The 19824-nt window shown below is 42.3% G+C and overlaps 1 protein-coding gene across 6 annotated transcripts in view; it reads left to right on the top strand.

Moving 5' to 3' along the window:
* Positions 1-5248: 5248 nt before the first annotated feature.
* Positions 5249-19824, top strand: part of LOC110528364 (plasma membrane calcium-transporting ATPase 1) — a 173752-nt gene continuing 159176 nt past the window's right edge. For 5 of the 6 annotated variants that reach the window (XM_021610376.2, XM_036983968.1, XM_036983967.1 and 2 more), the window contains exon 1: positions 5249-6056. The gene's annotated coding sequence lies outside the window, so the exon portion shown is untranslated. Of the gene's footprint in view, positions 6083-19824 lie in introns of all 6 variants that reach the window. The other variant, XM_021610377.2, reaches the window with a different exon arrangement.

Here is a 19824-nt window from a genome sequence, read left to right on the forward strand (position 1 = left end):
GTCTGCCGATGAGGATGTGGTGATTGACAGAGTCGAAAGCCTTGGCCAGATCAATGAATACGGCTGCACAGTAATGTTTCTTATCGATGGCGGTTAAGATATCGTTTACGACCTTGAGCGTGGCTGAGGTGCACCCATGACCAGCTCTGAAACCAGATTGCATAGCAGAGAAGGTATGGTGAGATTCGAAATGGTCGGTAATCTGTTTGTTGACTTGGCTTTCGAAGACCTTAGAAAGGCATGGTAGGACAGATATAGGTCTGTAGCAGTTTGGGTCAAGAGTGTGTCCCCCTTTGAAGAGGGGGATGACCGCAGCTGCTTTCCAGTCTTTGGGAATCTCAGACGACACGAAAGAGAGGTTGAACAGGCTAGTAATAAGGGTGGCAACAATTTCGGCAGATAATTTTAGAAAGAAAGGGTCCAGATTGTCTAGCCCGGCTGATTTGTAGTGGTCCAGATTTTGCAGCTCATTCAGAACATCAGCTGAACGGATTTGGGAGAAAGAGAAATGGGGAAGGCTTGGGCGAGTTGCTGTGGGGGGTCCAGTGCTGTTGACCGGGGTAGGAGTAGCCAGGTGGAAAGCATGGCCAGCCGTAGAAAAATGCTTATTGAAATTCTAATTTATGGTGGATTTATCAGTGGTGACAGTGTTTCCTATCTTCAGTGCAGTGGGCAGCTGAGAGGAGGTGTTCTTATTCTCCATGGACTTTACAGTGTCCCAGAACTTTTTTGAGTTAGTGTTGCAGGAAGCAAATTTCTGCTTGAAAAAGCTAGCCTTGGCTTTTCTAACTGCCTGTGTATAATGGTTTCTAGCTTCCCTGAACAGCTGCATATCACGGGGGCTGTTCGATGCTAATGCAGAACGCCATAGGATGTTTTTGTGTTGGTTAAGGGCAGTCAGGTCTGGGGAGAACCAAGGGCTATATCTGTTCCTGGTTCTACATTTCTTGAATGGGGCATGTTTATTTAAGATGGTTAGGAAGGCATTTAAAAAAATATCCAGGCATCCTCTACTGACGGGATGAGATCAATATCCTTCCAGGATACCCCGGCCAGGTCTATTAGAAAGGCCTGCTCGCTGAAGTGTTTCAGGGAGCGTTTTACAGTGATGAGTGGAGGTCGTTTGACCGCTGGCCCATTACGGATGCAGGCAATGAGGCAGTGATCGCTGAGATCTTGGTTGAAGACAGCAGAGGTGTATTTAGAGGGCAAGTTGGTTAGGATGATATCTATGAGGGTGCCCGTGTTTAAGGCTTTGGGGAGGTTCCTGGTAGGTTCATTGATAATTTGTGTGAGATTGAGGGCATCAAGTTTGTAGGATGGCTGGGGTGTTAAGCATGTTCCAGTTTAGGTCGCCTAGCAGCAGGAGCTCTGAAGATAGATGGGGGGCAATCAGTTCACATATGGTGTCCAGAGCACAGCTGGGGGCAGAGGGTGGTCTATAGCAGGCGGCAACGGTGAGAGACTTGTTTTTAGAGAGGTGGATTTTTAAAAGTAGAAGTTCAAATTGTTTGGGTACAGACCTGGATAGTAGGACAGAACTCTGCAGGCTATCTTTGCAGTAGATTGCAACACCGCCCCCTTTGGCAGTTCTATCTTGTCTGAAAGTGTTGTAATGGTGTTGCTCCTTTCATTTTACCATTGTCCTTCTTCACCTTTGACCATTCCTTGTCTGGGAGTTTTTTACAGCCATGGAATCACGTCATTTGTTTAATCCACAACCATTTGTTATTCTGTGGGAAGGGGTAGTTTATTTATTGTTGCTATTGATGCTGCCCAATAGAGTGAGAAAAAGTGATCTGAAATTGGAGTAGATAGCCAGAGCATATTTATCATCTACATCTATCCACAGTTATCACATTGACATCATAAACATTCTATTGAAATAGTTACTTGCATAGTAGAGTCTTTTGATTAGAAATTTACCTAGCCAGCTAAACAATTAACCATAATCCCAACTCATAATGTAACTACCCTGCATGAATCTGCAGGTAGCTTACAAACCAGGTTCAATGTTAGCTAGCTAATATTAGGCTATAATTAGCAATGCAAATGGCTCTGAGATACAAATAATATTGCTGCACAGATCATACAAGTAACGTTAGCTAGCTAGCCAGCCAGCTAACTTTAGCTGGCTAGCTAACAGTGCACTAACTTGAAATAAAAACTACTTTCTGACAAAATTAGAAACGTGTATTAACTGAAAATCTTACCCATATACATGGATGGACGCTTCTCCCTCTCTGTCACAGACGCCATGGTTGCCCTTAGTTTGAAGATGTAATCCGGAGCCTTCTGTGGGTTCTCTTTTTGACTCCGTCTGCATATTTGCAATCAAACGCCAGCATTTTCACCATCTCCTTAGCTATCATACACTAATTCCACTGATTTCATAACTCGTTACTCCAGAAAGTTGAGAGCAAGTCATGCAGTTCTACTACATGATATATATATTTTTAAAGCTGCGTTAGAAAGGATTACATACACATACTGACCAGCTCATAATATAGACAGAAGTGTGGTACATGGCAGACCAATCTGAACTCATGTCCGGATGTCCAGCCCACTCATTATCTCAGCCAATCATGGCTAGCGGAAAGTTTGCTGTCTTTTCCCATGGCTAAACCAACTAGGCTCGTAATTTAACAATTGTTTTTGTATTTACAGATGGCATAAACGTTTGTTATTAAGGCACATGAAAGTTCACATGTTCCAGAAAGAATTTATGCCAAAAAAATGGTGTTCAAATGGTGCTCCTGTGAAGTAGTGACGTGCGACATACGCCTAGTTTCCTGAAACGAGTCACATTTTGTGTTGCTGTAGTTACTTCCTTATTTTTATAATACAGGGGTTTGGGCATACATTCCTCACAATTTCCTCCTTCACGGCAATATTCTATTCATACAACATATTTGGTAATAATAATCTCTCCTTTCTTATCTTCACACACACCACCTCACTACTCACTACTTCACACACACCTTCCCATATTTCATTCATTACATCACACAGAACTTTCTTAGGTATTCAAAGATAATCTTTATATAACGTTATCAATCGAAGTCCACACATTCAGACAGAATCCTTATATAACGTGATCAATCAAAGTCAACACTATTACCATATGCTAACGAGGTTTCTCGAACATTTGTGTAGTTCCCTGAACTACTTAGGTATTCTCCCAGAATGCCTATACAACATTATTAATGAGGTTTCCCAAACTTTTGCCTAGTTCTCTCTGGATCCCTTCAACTTCTTCAGGCTAGGGTCTGAGGTCCCAGGCTCTTACAATGGGAAAGGTATGGGTCCTATGTAATTCCAGCTCCCAGATTGCATTTCCTATGACTTCAACACTAAGGACTCAAACTCAAAGGAAATGAAGCAATCTTCATTTAATGCTCAGAGGTTCACAAACTCTATACAAGCTTGATGAAAACTCTGAAAAGGGGTGTTCCCCTTCTCTCAAAGCTGAGACCTTGTATCGTTTATCTAGTCCGAGAACAATATCTGGGCATACTGCCAAATAGCTTGGGAGTGATAGTGTGGTTTCTTCCTTTGTGTAATCAATCAGTCACTCGCATGAACCCAACTAATACAGGTTATTACAAAAGCAGCATTGTACTAAACATACACGCAAGAACATTTCCATCAAAATGCTTTATTTGAGTTTAACCTGGAAAAGTAAAATATCGTATTCCTGGCAAAATGTTTAAGATAGTAATTTATTTTTATTTCATTTGAATTACTAAATCAGATGTAATTTTTGACGAGTATGAGACTATCAGCCCCATAATGTACGCCTTAAAGGCATCCCAAATTATATTGGGTGTTGGCTTTTCTATGTCCTCTGTCTACATTTGTAATAGTAAAGGTTTTCATTTTTTTCATTCTCCAAATTCTGTTGCTAAGTGTATTTTCTATTGGTGCAATTTAACATGATATCAGAGAATCATTCTAAACCACTATATCATTGTTTTTGAGTCCAGTAAATTGTTTACTGCATTGAGGCGTCACTACAGCCCCAGGGTCAATCCCAGGCAGTGTCACAGCCGGCCTTGACTGGAAACCCCATGAGGCGGTGCACAATTGGCCCAGCGTCGTCCAGGTTAGGAAAGGGTTTGGCCGGCTGGGATTTCCTTGTTCCATCTCGCTCTAGCAACTCCTTGTGGTGGGCCAGCTGACCCTGGTTGCCAGTTGGACGGTGTTTCCTTCAACACATTTATGCAGCTGGCTTCTGGGTTAAGCAAGCAGTGTGTCAAGAAGTAGTGCGGCTTGGCAGGGTTGTGTTTCGGAGGATGCACGGCTCTTGACCGTCGCCTCTCATCAACGATAACCATCATTAAATCTTAGTTGTAATGACAAACAAAGAATAATAATGATTCAATATTCTTTCCTAATCTGTTCACAACTCTTATTCATTTTACAAGTCATAAAAAATGAAATACAATTACATTGTAGTATCATTAAGTCCTTCCCTCTCTACAAATCCATCCCTCTCCACCACCCCCTCCACGTTTCCCCCGCTTTACTCCACCCAAGGCAAGCGGAATTGTATTTCATCTTTACTCTTGTCCACCCAAGCCCAGATTGTCCCACCCTCGCATCCTTACCCACCCTTCCCTCGCCACCCTACCAAGCCAAGATCATCACCCCCCTGCCCTGTCCAAGTTTATCTCCTAACCCCCATCTTTCCCCCTCCCTTCTTCTCAGACACATTTACACCCCTCATCTACTTACTCATCCATTCTCCTTTATTCACACACAACATATACCCTATGCTCTGCACACCCATTCTCTCCTGCCCTCCTGTACATATTCATGTTCACCTTCCATTCATATGCACAGACACTCACTCAAACCCTATTGCCCACACACCGCCATGGAACAATTATAATGATATATTTCTCTGTTTTGGTAGACAGCCGAGGGATGGTTCTGTTGAAAATGTAACCACTCTCACATTCATAGACAGAGCTATGGATGCAAGGACTGATGATATCATAATTGTAGTTTCAACAATGTTTTTCGGCTACAAACATTGGGGTAAAACAAGCTTATATTTTGGGTTCTAATGGGGTACGACAGTTGAACTAAGCTCATGAGGCATTCATGAATTATATTATTAAAGAATCAATTGATATATGTCATGCCTTAATAAATCCAAAAATGTATTTAGCAACTAAGGATTCTAGCTTTAACTGGGTAATCCCGAGCTGATCCCTCCCTCTCTTTCTCTCCCCGGCGACGCTCGCACCAGACACTGCTGTATCCCTCTCGGTGAACCGATCGGTACGCTCTGATTTTTCAGTAGTCTGGGGATAGGTCGCGTTTATCTGTACGTTTACCGCGGATGTACGTGAACCCGGAACCAACTCACAATTTAGACAAAACAAGAAACCTCGCTAAGTGAATCTATTGGGTCTGCTGCTGTGCTTTCGGACCGAGCAGGTCCTTCCTCTGTGCGATCATTTCCTCCTATTTGTAGAGGAAGGGTGTTAGTTTTCGAAGTGAAATCTCAGAAGTTGGTTTACTTTCGGGACTCGTAACGTGTTGCTCTAGTTTATCATGTACTTAATGTAGAGTTACTGATATCTAAAACACGTCTGTAAAGTGCCGCGATCAAGCCCATCACTGTGTAATGTCACAGTTGTCAAATTGGAGCCCAGATGGGGAACAAAACAAAACAAAACCGTAGGCTATAGCTCGCACTTCTACAGATCCATCCAGCACGCACATTTATGCCAAATAACGCATAGGGGCAAATCCATCTCACGGATTTCTCTTTCCATCTCAACGGCATAATATAGCCACTGATTTAGTTTTTTTGTTTTGTTTTTCTATGTCAAACTGTAGGCTTGGCTACTCACTGAAATACCTTTTGCAAAACCCAGCTCTGACCGAAGCGGAAGAGGACAGTTTTTTTCTGTCTGAGATACGGGACACTGGATTTACCCGCTGGTGGAGACAGTGATTGTGTGTTAGTGAGGTGAGCTGAGCAAAGGAAATGAGCGCTCATTGAGACCTTCTCCTGCCGTCTGACTACCCTCAGCATCCGGGTAAGGACTGTGCCTCTACCACACAGGTGTGTGAATGAATGAATGAATGAATGGTTGCGTGTGTTTTGTATTGGCTTTATCAAGTCAACAAATTGCCTGTTGTCTGCAGAGCTAGTCCTACTTGGGTATAGCATAATCAAGTTTCAATAAACAGTCCTCCCAGTTTGATCATAAACACGGATGTTTTCTAGGTGGGAACAGCTGTTGATGAGCCGCATCCTTTTTTCATTTCCCCAAACCTAATTGCTGTGTAATGGGGGGAGATTTAGCGTGTTTAGACATTGAGTCTGTCCTTCACCAAAGAGTGTTTGTCGCAACAGTTTCTCTCATGTTAGAAATACGTTACTGTGCATGTGAAGAAGCATTTAATGCGACCCTGGGTTTATCCAATAGTTTTAATCGTGGGACATGTCACTGACAGCAATGCGCATCTGTCATTGGGGTATCCCAAAGCCCAGTAGATGGCGATATTGAGTGGTTTCATCTTACCGTCCAAAGGGAATCCATGCAGCTGGCCTTACACTCATATCTCCTCTGAACCGGTTTATACATAAAACATTCTCCATTCAGGCTGCAAAACCGTACATTTCCTCCTTAACTTGATTTAATGGGAGAAGGTGGGGGGGGGGGGGGGGGGGGGGCATTCAGCCAATCAGACCAGGGGTGAAAAAACAGTCTGCTGTAACCTGATTCACTGAACACAGTACACAAAATCCGGGACTAGCATTAGCCACTGTAGCATGGTGGTGGAAAATGGTGTTTAATAAAGTAAGCATATTTTTCCCTTTTTCCCCCACCTTCTTACCATATAGCGAATTAAGGAGGAAATTGAATCCTTTGCAGCCTGAATGGAGAATGTTTTATTAACGAACCGTTCCAAGGGGGATACCAGTGTATAGCCAGCTGCATGGATTCCCTTTGGACGGTAAAATGAAACAACACTATATCGCTATCTCCTGGCCTTTGGGCTATAATCAGGGGTCATCTCGTGTGTGTGCAAACTTTTGCTTGTATATGTATGCGTCTCTGCATTACTGGCTATGCAGGTTTAGCTTAATCGAGTGGTTATTTTTCGTAGTTCAGATTCTACATTTCATGTGTAGTGAATGGCTGTGCTTGTTGACTGCAAAACATAATATAAGGTTTTAGCTTAAGCTTAGAAAAAGGAGAGACAACCCCTGTTAAGTAATAAGTGCTTTGAAAAGTCAACCCTTCTTACATCATGTCAAGGGACGTAATCAGCTCTCTTCTCGTCTCCTCCTCTCCTCCCTTCGCACTCCTTTTTCTGGGTGTGTCCTCGTGCTAGTGCTTTTCTTCAGAGAAGGGAGACCCCGCAATATCTGCTCGTGACGATTTTTCAGATTGTGTGACCTCTAAAGGAGGGCATCTGGCTGTTATTTCCCCCTGCTGTCATTTTCCCCGCCAAGGGCAGGGCCACGGCTATTATTGCTGTATTATTGTCACCGGAACATTCAGGTGGATCTCCCTCGGGCACAGCAACACGCACAAGCTTTAAAGCTGGCTTTTATCCCCGTAGATAGACACAGTCCCCTTCACTCGAGACTAGGTGTGACTGCTGCAGTGAACTGAAAATATATAATCTTACTGTAGGCTTGATACAGAGGAGGCTGGTGGGAGGAAATATAGGAGGACATGCTCATTGTAATGGCTGGAATGGAATAAATGGAACGGTATCAAACCTATGGAAACCACATATTAGACTCTGTTCCAATAATTCCACACCAGCCATTACAATGAGCCCATCCTCCTATAGCTTCTCCCACCAGCCTCCTCTGGTTATATATCACACCTTCATCCTTCCCCTGGCTAAGCAATTGGGAACAGCCTCACTGATATTTTTGTTGTTGTTGCATATTTAACTTATTGAGTACTATGTAAGCTGTATTTAATGCTGTAAAAACATGATATAGCAGTCTGTTACAGGTGTTATATAATCTGTAACTATACCATTACAGTGGGATAGCCTTGTACTGTGCCATAATTGCAGTGTCTCATTCATCTCTTTAACTGAGAGAATATTAATTGTCATGTCTGTTAGCTTGATCAATATGACACAACCCGATCAATAAGAGTCAAGGACACTGCATACATGCATAGTGCTTTGTGTGGCTGCCTGTCTGTCTATGTTGATTTGCTGGGTATTCTCATCTTGGACAACTGTCAGAACACAGCCGCTAACCTCTTAAGCGTATTTCGGCCCTCTGCTAAATGGTCTCAACCTTTGTGGCAAAAAGAAAATGCGGGTTGCTGGTTCAAGACGCAATCAGAAATCCATCGTACTCCAGACCGAACAGAAACTGGTGCTGTCAGCTTTTCAGTGTACATGTTTTTATATGTATGTCTATATATATATGTGTGTGTATGAAGATGCAGCGTTCTAAAGCACTGCATGTCAGTGTAACAGGCTTCACTGTAGTCCCTGGTTCGAATCCAGGCTGTATCACATCCGTCCGTGATTGGGAGTCCCATAGGCGCGCACAATTGGCCCAGCGTCGCCTGGGTTTGGCCGGGGTAGGCCGTTATTGTAAATAAAAATGTGTTCTTAACTGACTTGCCTAGTTAAATAAAGGTTCAATTTAAAGAAAAACAATATAGACATCTGTACAGTACCAGTCAAAGTTTGGATAAACCTACTCATTCAGGGGTTTGTCTTTATTTTGACTATTTTCTACATTGTATAATAATAGTGAAGACATCAAAACTATGAAATAACACATATGGAATCATGTAGTAACCAAAAAAGTGTTAACCAAATCAAAATATATTTTAGATTCTTCAAAGTAGCCACCCTTTGCCTTGACGACACCGTGGCATTCTCTCAACCAGCTACATGAGGAATGCTTTTCCAACAGTCTTGAAGGAGTTCCCACATATGCTGAGCACTTGTTTTGCTGGTTTTCCTTCACTCTGCAGTCCAACTCATCCCAAACCATCTCAATTGGGTTGAGGTTGGGTGATTGGGGAGGCCAGGTCATCTGATGCAGCACTCCATCACTTTCCTTCTTTGTCAAATAGCCCTTACACAGCCTGGAGGTGTTTTGGGTCATTATCCTGTTAAAAAACAAATGATTGTCCCATTAAGAGCAAACCAGATGGGATGGCGTATCGCTGAAGAATGCTGGTTAAGTGTGCCTTGAATTCTAAATAAATCACAGACAGTGTCACCAGCAAAGCACCACCACACCTCCTCCTCCATGCTTCACGGTGTGAACCACATCTGTTCACCTACTCCGTGTCTCACAAAGACACAGCGGTTTGATCCAAAAATCACAAATTTGGACTCATCAGACTAAAGGACAGATTTCCACCAGTCTAATGCCATTGCTAGTGTTTCTTGCCCCAAGCAAGTCTTCTTCTTATTATTGGTGTCCATTAGTAGTGGATTCTTTGCAGAAATTCGACCAATTCGACCATGAAGGCCTGATTCAAGCAGTCTCCTCTGAACAGTTGTGTCTGTTACTTGAACTCTGAAGCATTTATTTGGGCTGCAAACTGAGGTGCAGTTAACTTCCGATTTTCTGAGGCTGGTAACTCTAATGAACTTCTCCTCTGCAGCAGAGGTAACTCTGGTTCTTCCTTTCCTGTGGGGTCCTCATGAGAGCCAGTCTCATCATAGCTCTTGATGGTTTTTGCAACTGCACTTGAAGAAACTTTCAAAGTTCTTGAAATGTTCCAGATTGACTGACATTCATGTTTTAAAATAATGATGGACCGTCATTTCTTTTTGCTTATTTGAGCTGTTCTTGCCATAATATGAACTTGGTATTTTACCAAATATGGCTATCTTCTGTATACCAACCCTACCTTGTCACAACACAACTGATTGGCTCAAACGCATTAAGAAATAAACAAATTACACAAATTATTTTAAAGAAGGCACACTTTTTAATTTAAATACATTCCAGGCATTCCAGGTATCCACCTCATGAAGCTGGTTGAGAGAATACCAAGCGTGTGCAAAGCTGTCATCAAGACAAAGGGTGGCGACTTTGAGGAATCTCAAATATAAAAGTTATTTCGATTTGTTTAACACTTTGTTGGTTACGACAGTATTCCATATGTGTTATTTCATAGTTTTGATATCTTCACTATTATTCTGCAATAAAGAAAATAGTAAAAATGAAGAAAAACCTTTGAATGAGTGGGTATGTCCAAACTTTTGACTGTGTGTGTGTGTGTGTGTACTATATATATATATGTGTGTGTGTAAGTCGGAAGTTTACATACACTTTGGTTGTAGTCATTTAAACTAGTTTTTCAACCACTCCACTAATTTCTTGTTAACAAACTATAGTTAGTCGGTTATAGTTGGCAAGTCGGTTAGGACACCTACTATGTGCATGACATAAGTATTTTTTTCCAACAATTGTTTACAGTCAGATTATTTCACTTACAGTGAATTATATCACAATTCCAGTGGGTCAGAAGTTTACATACACTAAGTTGACTGTGCCTTTAAACAGCTCGGAAAACTCCAGAAAATGATGTCATGGCTTTAGAAGGTCCTGATAGGCTAATTGACATCAATTGAGTCATTTGGAGGTGTACTTGTGGATGTATTTCAAGGCCTACCTTCAAACTCAGTGCCTCTTTGCTTGACATCATGGGAAAATCTAAATGAATCAGCAAGACCTCAGATTTTTTTTTGTAGACCTCCACAAGTCTGGTTCATCCTTGGGAGCAATTTCCAAACACCTGAAGGTACCACGTTCATCTGTACAAACAATAGTACGCAAGTATAAACACCATAGGACCACACAGCCGTCATACCGTTCAGGAAAGAGATGCGTTCTGTCTCCTAGAGATGAACGTACTTTGGTGTGAAAAGTGCAAATCAATCCCAGAGCAACAGCAAAGGACCTTGTGAAGATGCTGGAGGAAACAGGTACAAAAGTATCTATATCCACAATACAACGAGTCCTATATCGACATAACCTGAAAGGCCGCTCAGCAAGGAAGAAGCCACTGCTCCAAAACCGGCATAAAAAAGCCAGACTACGGTTTGCAACTGCACATGGTGACAAAGATCGTACTTTTTGGAGAAATATCCTCTGGTCTGATGAAACAAAAATAGAACAGTTTGGCAGTAATGACCATCGTTATGTTTGGAGGAAAAAGGGGGAGACTTGCAAGCCAAAGAACACCATCCCAACCGTGAAGCACGGGGGTGGCAGCATCATGTTGTGGGGTGCTTTGCTGCAGGAGGGACTGGTGCACTTCACAAAATACATGGCATCATGAGGAAGGACAATTATGTGGATACATTGAAGCAACATCTTAAGACATCAGTCAGGAAGTTAAAGCTTGGTCGCAAATGCATCTTCCAAGTGGACAATGACCCCAAGGATACTTCCAAAGTTGTGGCAAAATGGCTTAAGGACAACAAAGTCAAGGTATTGGAGTGGCCATCACATAGAAATCGATAAAAAATTTGTCGGCAGAACTGGAAACGCATGTGCGAGCAGGGAGGCCTACAAACCTGTCTGTTACACCAGCTCTGTTTGGAGGAATGGGCCAAAATGCACCCAACTTATTGTGAGAATCTTGTGGAAGGCTACCTGAACAGTTTGACCCAAGTTAAACAATTTAAAGGCAATGCTATCAAATACTAATTGAGTGTATGTAAACTTCTGACCCACTGGGAATGTGAATAAATAAATACATGTCGAAATAAATCAGTCTGTCCTTTTATTCTGACATTTTCACATTCTTAAAATAAAGTGGTGATCCTAACTGAAGGGAATTTTTACTAGGATTAAATGTCAGGAATTGTGAAAAACTGAGTTTAAATGTATTTGGTTAAGGTGTATGTAAACTTCCGACTTCAACTGTGTGTGTGTACACACACAACCCTGTCATACTGAGCACTCAGAGTAAGGTGGTGTGTATTGTGGTATTTGGTGTGTACTTTAATCTTATCAAATCAAACTTTTTTTTTGCCACATGCACCGAGTACAACAAGTGTAGACTTTACCGTGAAATGCTTACTTACAAGCCCTTAACCAAAAGTGCAGTTCATGAAGAAGAAAATATTTACCAAGTAGGCTAAAATAAAAAGTAATAATTAAAAGTAACACAATAAAGAGACTATATATAGGGGGCACCGGTACCGAGTCAGTGTGCAGGGGTATAGTCTAGTTGAGGTAATCTGTACATGTAGGTGGGGGCGAAGTGACTATGCAAGGTAACGAGCAAACAGTGAATAGCAGCAGTGTACAAGGGGGGGTCAATGTAAATTGTCCGGTGGCGATTTATATGAATTGTTCAACAGTCTCATGGCTTGGGGGTAGAGGCTGTTGAGGAGCCTTTTGGTCCTAGACTTGGCGCTCCGGTACCGCTTGCCGTGCGGTAGCAGAGAAAACAGTCTATAACTTCGGTGACTGGAGTCTCTGACAATTTTATTGGCTTTCTTCTGACACAGCCTATTATATAGGTCCTGGGTGGCAGGAAGCTTGGTCATTTGCACTATCCTCTGGGGGGGGGGATGCAACCGGTTAGGATGCTCTCGATGGTGCAGCTGTAGAACCTTTTGACGTTCTGGGGGCCCATGCCAAATCTTTTCAGTCTCCTGAGGGGGGAAAAGGTGTTGTCGTGCCATCTTCACGACTGTCTTGGTATGTTTTGACCATGATAGTTCGTTGGTAATGTGGACACCAAGGAACTTGAAACTCTCAACCCGCTCCACTACAGCCCCGTCAATGTTAATGGGGGCCTGTTCGGCACGCCTTTTCCTGTAGTCCACGATCAGCTCCTTTGTCTTGCTTACATTGAGGGAGAGGTTGTTGTCCTGGCACCACACTGCCAGTTCTCTGACCACCTCCCTATAGGCTGTCTCATCATTGTCGGTGATCAGGCCTACCACTGTTGTGTCGTCAGCAAACTTAATGATGGTGTTGGAGTCGTGTTTGTTCACACAGTCGTGGGTTAACAGGGAGTACAGAAGGGGACTAAGTACACACCCTTTAGGGGCCCCAGTGTTAAGGATCAGCATGGCAGACGTGTTGTTGCCTACTCTTACCACCTGGGTCGTGCCGTCAGGAAGTCCAGGATCCAGTTGCAGAGGGAGGTGTTTAGTCCCAGAGTCCTTAGCTTAGTGATGAGCTTCGTGGGCACTATGGAGTTGAACACTAAGCTGTAGTCGATGAACAGCATTCTCACATAGGTGTTCATTTTCTCCAGGTGAGAAAGGGCGGTGTGGAGTGTGATTGCGTCACCTGTGGATCTGTTTGGGCGGTATGCGAATTGGAATGGGTCTAGGGTGTATTGTATTGTGTAGAGCTCGACGCAACGGAAAAAATATTTGTCGACCAGCAGTCTGTTCTTTTGACCAATTGATCAACATTTTGAAATGTGTATTTTTCCCTATATGTGACCCGTTTCAGGAAACTAGGCGTATATTGTGGGTCACTACTTCACATGATAGCCGTTTGAATGTAAACTTTTATTTTTTAATCAAAATGCGTTTTTCATGTGCCTTAAAAAAAACATCTTTGCCATCTGTAAATATGAATAACATTGTTACATTACGAGCATAGTTGGTTTAGCCACAGAAAAAGGAAGGGACCTTCCCACTATCCATGATTGGCTGAGGTAATGAGTGGGCAGGACGTGCCGAGAGATGAGTTTGGACTGGTCTCCCTTATAGCATGCTTCTGTCTATTTGAGCTGGTCAATTTGTCTAGGTAATGCTGTCTAATGCGGCTTTTTTAAATGTATTTCTTAGTAAAACTGCACAAGTGTTGCTCTCCACTCTCTGGAGGTCTGTGTTTTGAAATCAATGGAATTCAAGTATGGTAGCTAAGGAGATGGAGAAAACACCTATCTCTAGATTGCATCTTCAAACTAAGGGCAACCATGGCATCTGACAGGATATGCATCCATCCATGATGTATACAGGTAAGATAGTCTAGCTAACTACATTTTCAGATATTACACGTTTCAAATTTTGACAGAAAATGGTTTTATTTGAAGTTAATGTGTACTGTTAGCTAGCTAATGTTAGCTGGCTGGCTCATTAACTAACGTTATGTGTGTGATCTTATTATTCTTATCATAGAGCCATTTGCTTGGCTAATTATAGCGTAATGTTAGCTAGTTAATATTGAACCTGGTTGGTTAGCTACCTGCAGATTAATGCAGGGTAGTAACGTCATTGGTTGGGATTATGGTTCATTGTTTAGCTAGCTAGCTACATGTCTTAACTAATAAAAGACTCCACTATGTAAGTATCCATTTCAATAGAATGTCACTGCAACAACTGTTGGTAGACATACTAGCTGGTAAATTCAATCTGGCTATTTACTCCAATTTCAGACCATGGGTAAAATAGTCTAGCTAGCTACATTTTCAGATATTACACATTTCTAATTTTGACAAAGTATTTTCATTTCAAGTTGAAGTGTTTTGTTAGCTAGCTGTCTCGCTAGCTAATGTTGTGTATGATCTTGGTTATAGCCTAATGTTAGCTAGCTAACATTGAACCTGTTTGGTTAGCTACCTGCAGATTTATGCAGGATAGTAATGTCATGAGTTGGGATTACAGTTAATTGTTTACCTAGCTAGCTAGCTACATGTCTTAACAATAGACTCTCGTCTGAGTGTGCCAGAGCGCATAGTAACTGCTGAATTCACGAACGCTCAACACCCGTTGAGTATGGCCAGTGTCTGTCCGTTCGTAAATTAAATCTAACAGCACAGTTGCTGTCACCAATGCTCTGGATAACATAACAGCCTAACCAGCTCTGCTAGGGCGAGTAATGTTCAGTGAGCTGTTCTCTCATTTGTGTCTTGAAGTAGCTAGCAAGTTAGCTTGGCTGACTGCTGCTGTTAGTACAGAATACTTGGATCAACTCTTAAAGAGATGGGTGGGGCTAAAGCTTAAGAGGGTCTGAACAATGCTGAATGGGTGTAGACAAAGAAGGGCTCTCCAGTAGTAGTACCAAAACATTCAAAGGCCATTTTCTAAAAAAATTGATTTTACAAGTTTATCAACTTTCAAAGCAGAATTACTTTCCCATTTTTGTTGTTCCTCAACTGTAGTGTATATGATTTAACATTTTGTATCTGAGTCTCTACTTTTATCCAATGTAAAAAAAACACAATTTCAAATTTTGCTACATTAGACTGATTCTGAGCTGGTCGGTCACATTTAGACACATCCTATGTGTTTTAATCAAAGCAACTATATGTAGGCTACTGAGCTTGTCTGGTGCTTTAAGCACACTGTGATTTAAATAATTAAGACACGCATATGGCTCAAGATGGAGCCAGAGATCAAGATAGCCTAACCAGAAGAACCTGTTCCTGCTTCTGCTGGCCTTCGTAGGCTACACCAGTGGTCGGCAACCTTTTCCATTTGGAGTGCCAATGTTTCTTACCATTTCTACAGATATGCGTGTCAGTTATGATTTTCATATGCACATTTTTGTGGAACAGTTTAATTTAATTTATAATGAGTCTTCGTATCTCCAAATCGTTATCATGTGGTTAATCAAAATTCTAAAAGGAGCTTCTATTGCCATTGCCAACTATGTAAAAATAGCCTACATAAAGCCAACAAATAAAAACATTGTAGCCTGCAGGTAGAAAATACCCTGATAAAAAAAAAATATATCCTATAAATCACATTGGCTACGCATGACCTGTCTGCAAAGAACTTGAAACATTTAATCAATTATCAACTTGGTCTGGCCTGAAGCTCTTGCTAGCAAACTTATAAAATACTCTGCACCCTCAGTTTCCTGCTCCAGACAGACACAGCTGTAGGCTATTTGCAAAAGGGATAAGAAGTAATCAGGTAGGCCTATTTTATGACTACACCGGATCAGACCATTTTTGTCTTCCCCTTTCACACCGAGTGGTTATTAAAACAGAGCTGGAAAGATTTTCCAAATAGGCTACGTTGAGGAACTATTGTTTTTACATCCACTGCGAATGACAGACTTTTGTTTACTTGCTGTTTGAGGTAAAGAAAAAATTAGGTTGAGAAGCTCCACAGTGGTGTTGTGTTAAGAGAATACTATCAGATCACCAAATGGGCTTATCTGTAGGCCTACATTTGTACGCAAGGCCTACTTAGTAGCCTAGGTCTACATTTGTACGCAAGGCCTACTTAGTAGCCTAGGTCTACATTTGTACGCAAGGCCTACTTAGTAGCCTAGGCCTACTTCTATGCATAATCAGGTGTGCATCCTTACTCAACATTGACAGGAGCACGACAAACAAAAGACAGTTAATAAATGGACAACTCCTAAATGGAAAGAAATAAACCAAAACTTGTTCCTCACAAATGTAGCCTATGTGGTGCGGTGGGCAAACAATGTGTCCACTCCGACAATGAGAGTGGTAAAAGACTGTAAAATAATGAGATATTGAATGCATTAACAGAAATTAACGTAACCAATCAAAAATGGTATATTAGGAATGTTTGAATTAACAGAAAATGTATTACTGATGTGCCATCCCCGTGGACTCCACAATGGATTAGACCACTGAGACAGATGCCAAATCAAATTTTATTTGTCACATGCGCCGAATAGAACCGGCCCTAAAAGCAACAATGCGGTCTTTAGAAAAATACAATTTAAGAAATGAATTGACACAATAAAATGACAATAACAAGCTATATACAGGGGGTACCAATTTTTATTTGACGTAATATGTAGGTAGGGGTTGGTGACTATGCATAGATAATAAACAGCGAGTAGCTGTAGCAGATCTTTTTTTAACGTTTCAATGTTTTAATTTATTTTTACAAATGCCGGGTAGCCGTTTTATTAGCTGTTCAGCAGTCTTATGGCTTGGGGGTAGAAGCTGTTAAGAAGCCTTTTGGACGCTTGGCACTCCGGTACTGCTTGCCATGTGGTAGTAGAGTGAACAGTCTGACTTGGGTGGCTGGAGTCTTTGGCAATTTTTAGGGCCTACATCTGACACCGCCTGGTATAGAGGTCCTGGATGGTTTGGAGGCTTGGCCCCAGTGATAGATATATTGGGGCGTACCCTCTAGCGCCTTGCGGTCGGAGGCCGAGCAGTTGCTCTACCAGGCAGTAATGCAACCCGTCAGGATGCTCTCAATAGTGCAGCTGTGGAACCTTTTTGAGGATCTGAGGACCCATGCCAAATCATGTCAGTCTCCGAGGGGGAATAGGCTTTGTCGTGCCCTCTTCACGGCTGTCTTAGTGTGTTTGTACCATGATTGTTTGTTGGTGATGTGGACACCAAGGAACACAATTTGAGAGAAATAAGCTTTTTGTGCATATGGAACATTCCTGGGATTTTGTATGGGACACTTTACATGTTGCGTTTTATATTTTTGTTTCGTGTATTTGCAACTGCTCGACTAAAAAAATCTTGGTCGACCAAACAATCGACCAGTTGACTAAATATGGTCAGCCCTAGTATTGCATTGTATAAGTTGTGTGTATTTGTGTAAGTTGGTGTGTATTGCAATGCAGATTGTGTGCGTAGCTTCAGTGGGTTCAGGGAGGTTATATCTGTGCATATCAAGCTGTGTTTACTCAGTTTAGCCTGCCAGCATCTGGTCTCTCTAATTAAGGTGTGTGTGTGTGTGTGTGTGTGTGTGTGTGTGTGTATGTGTGTGTGTGTGTGTGTGTGTGTGTCAAGAAGATCCTCTTGCGCAAGGGAATGACAGCCTACAGACTGTATCCAGACTTTCCTTCTGAAAAGTCATGTGTTGCAGTCATCGTTCCACATACAGAGCCTTCGGAAAGTATTCAGACCCCTTGACTTTTTCTACATGTTACGTTTCAGCCATATTCTAAAATGGATTAAATTGTTTTTTCCCCCTCATCAATGTACCCACAATACCCCATAATGACAAAGCAAAAACAGGTTTTTAGAAATTTTAGGAAATGTATTAAAAATAAACTTAAATAATACATTTACATTTACTCCTATACGGAGTACTTTGTTGAAGCATCTTAAGCAGCGATTACAGCCTCCAGTGTTCTTGGGTATGACGCTACACCTGTATTTGAGGAGTTTTTCCCATTCTTTGTAGATCCGCTCAAGCTCTGTCAGGATGGAAGGGGAGCGTTGCTGCACAGATATTTTCAGGTCTCTCAACAGATGTTTGATCGGGTTCAAGTCCGGACTCTGGATGGGCCACTCAAGGACATTCAGAGACTTGTCCCGACGCCACTCCTGCATTGTCTTGGCTGTGTGCTTAGAGTCGTTGTCCTGTTGGAAGGTGAACCTTCTCCCTCAGTCTGAGGTCCTGAGCGCTCTTGTGCAGGTTTTCATGAAGGATCACTGTAATTTGCTCTGGTCTTCTTTCCCTCGAGCCTGACTAGTCTCCCAGTCCCTGCTGCTGAAAAACATCCCTACAGCATGATGCTGCCACTACCATCTTTCACCTGAGGGATGGTGCCAGGTTTCCTCCAGATGTGATACTTGGCATCTGGAGGAAAGTGGCTTCTGTCTGGCCACTCTACCATAAAGGCCTGATTGGTGGAGTGCTGCAGAGATGGTTGTCCTTCTGGAAGGTTCTCCCATCTCCACAGAGGAACTCTGGAGCTCTGTCAGTGACCATCGGGTTATTGGTCATCTCCCTGAGCAAGGCCATTTTCCCCCGGTTGCTCAGTTTGGTGGGGCGGACAGCTCTAGGAAGAGTATTGGTGGTTCCAAACGTCTTCCATTAAAGTATAATGTAGGCCACTGTGTTCTTGGGGACTTTCAGTGGTGCAGAAATGTTTTGGTGCCCTTCCCCAGATCTGTGTCTCGACACAATCCTGTCTCGGAGCTCTAAGGACAATTCCTTCGACCTCATGGCTTGGTGTTTGCTCTGACATGCACTGTCAACTGTGGGACCTTATATAGACAGGTGTGCCTTTCCAAATCATGTCCAATCAAATGAATTTACCACAGGTGGACCAATAAAGTTGTAGAAACATCTCAAGGATGATCAATGGAAACAGGATGCACCTGAGCTCAATTTCGAGTCTCATAGCAAAGGGTCCGAGTACTTATGCAAAGTATTTTTGTTTGTTTTTGTAATACATTTTGTAAAAATGTCTAAACCTGTTCTCGCTTTATCATTATCAGGTATTGTGTGTAGATTGATGACGTAAACAAAATATTTAATGCATTTTACGTTAAGGCTGTAACATAACAAAATGTAGAAAAAGTCAAGAGGTCTGAATTCTTTCTGAATGCACTGTACGTCACTACAGTATGAATTAATATGCTAGTATCCACTATGCTGTATCTAATTGTAAATACACTACATGACTAAAAGTATGTGGACAGCCTCAAGCACATTAGTGAGGTTGGGGGGCTGATGTTGGGCGATTAGGCCTGGCTTGCAGTCAACGGTCCAATTTATCCCAAAGTGTTCGATGGGGTTGAGGTCAGGGCTCTCTTCCACACGATCTCAACAAAGCATTTCTTTATGTACCTCGCTTTGTGCACGGGGGCATAGTCGTGCTGAAACAGGAAAGGGCCTTCCCCAAACTGTTGCCACAAAGTTGGAAGCACAGAATCATCTAGTATGTCATTTTATGCTGTAGCATTAATATTTCCCTTCACTGGAACTAAGGGTCCTAGCACGAACCATGGAAAAACAGCCCCAGACCGTTATTCCTCCACCAAACTTTACAGTCGGCACTATGCATTCGGGCAGGTAGCATTTTCCTGGCATCCACCAAACCCAGATTCGTCTGTCGGGCTGTCAGATTGTGAAGCGTGATTCATCACTGCAGGGAATGGCGGCGAGCTTTACACTACTCCA

This window comes from Oncorhynchus mykiss, chromosome 7 (genome assembly GCF_013265735.2).
Source record: "Oncorhynchus mykiss isolate Arlee chromosome 7, USDA_OmykA_1.1, whole genome shotgun sequence".
NCBI lineage: Eukaryota > Metazoa > Chordata > Actinopteri > Salmoniformes > Salmonidae > Oncorhynchus > Oncorhynchus mykiss.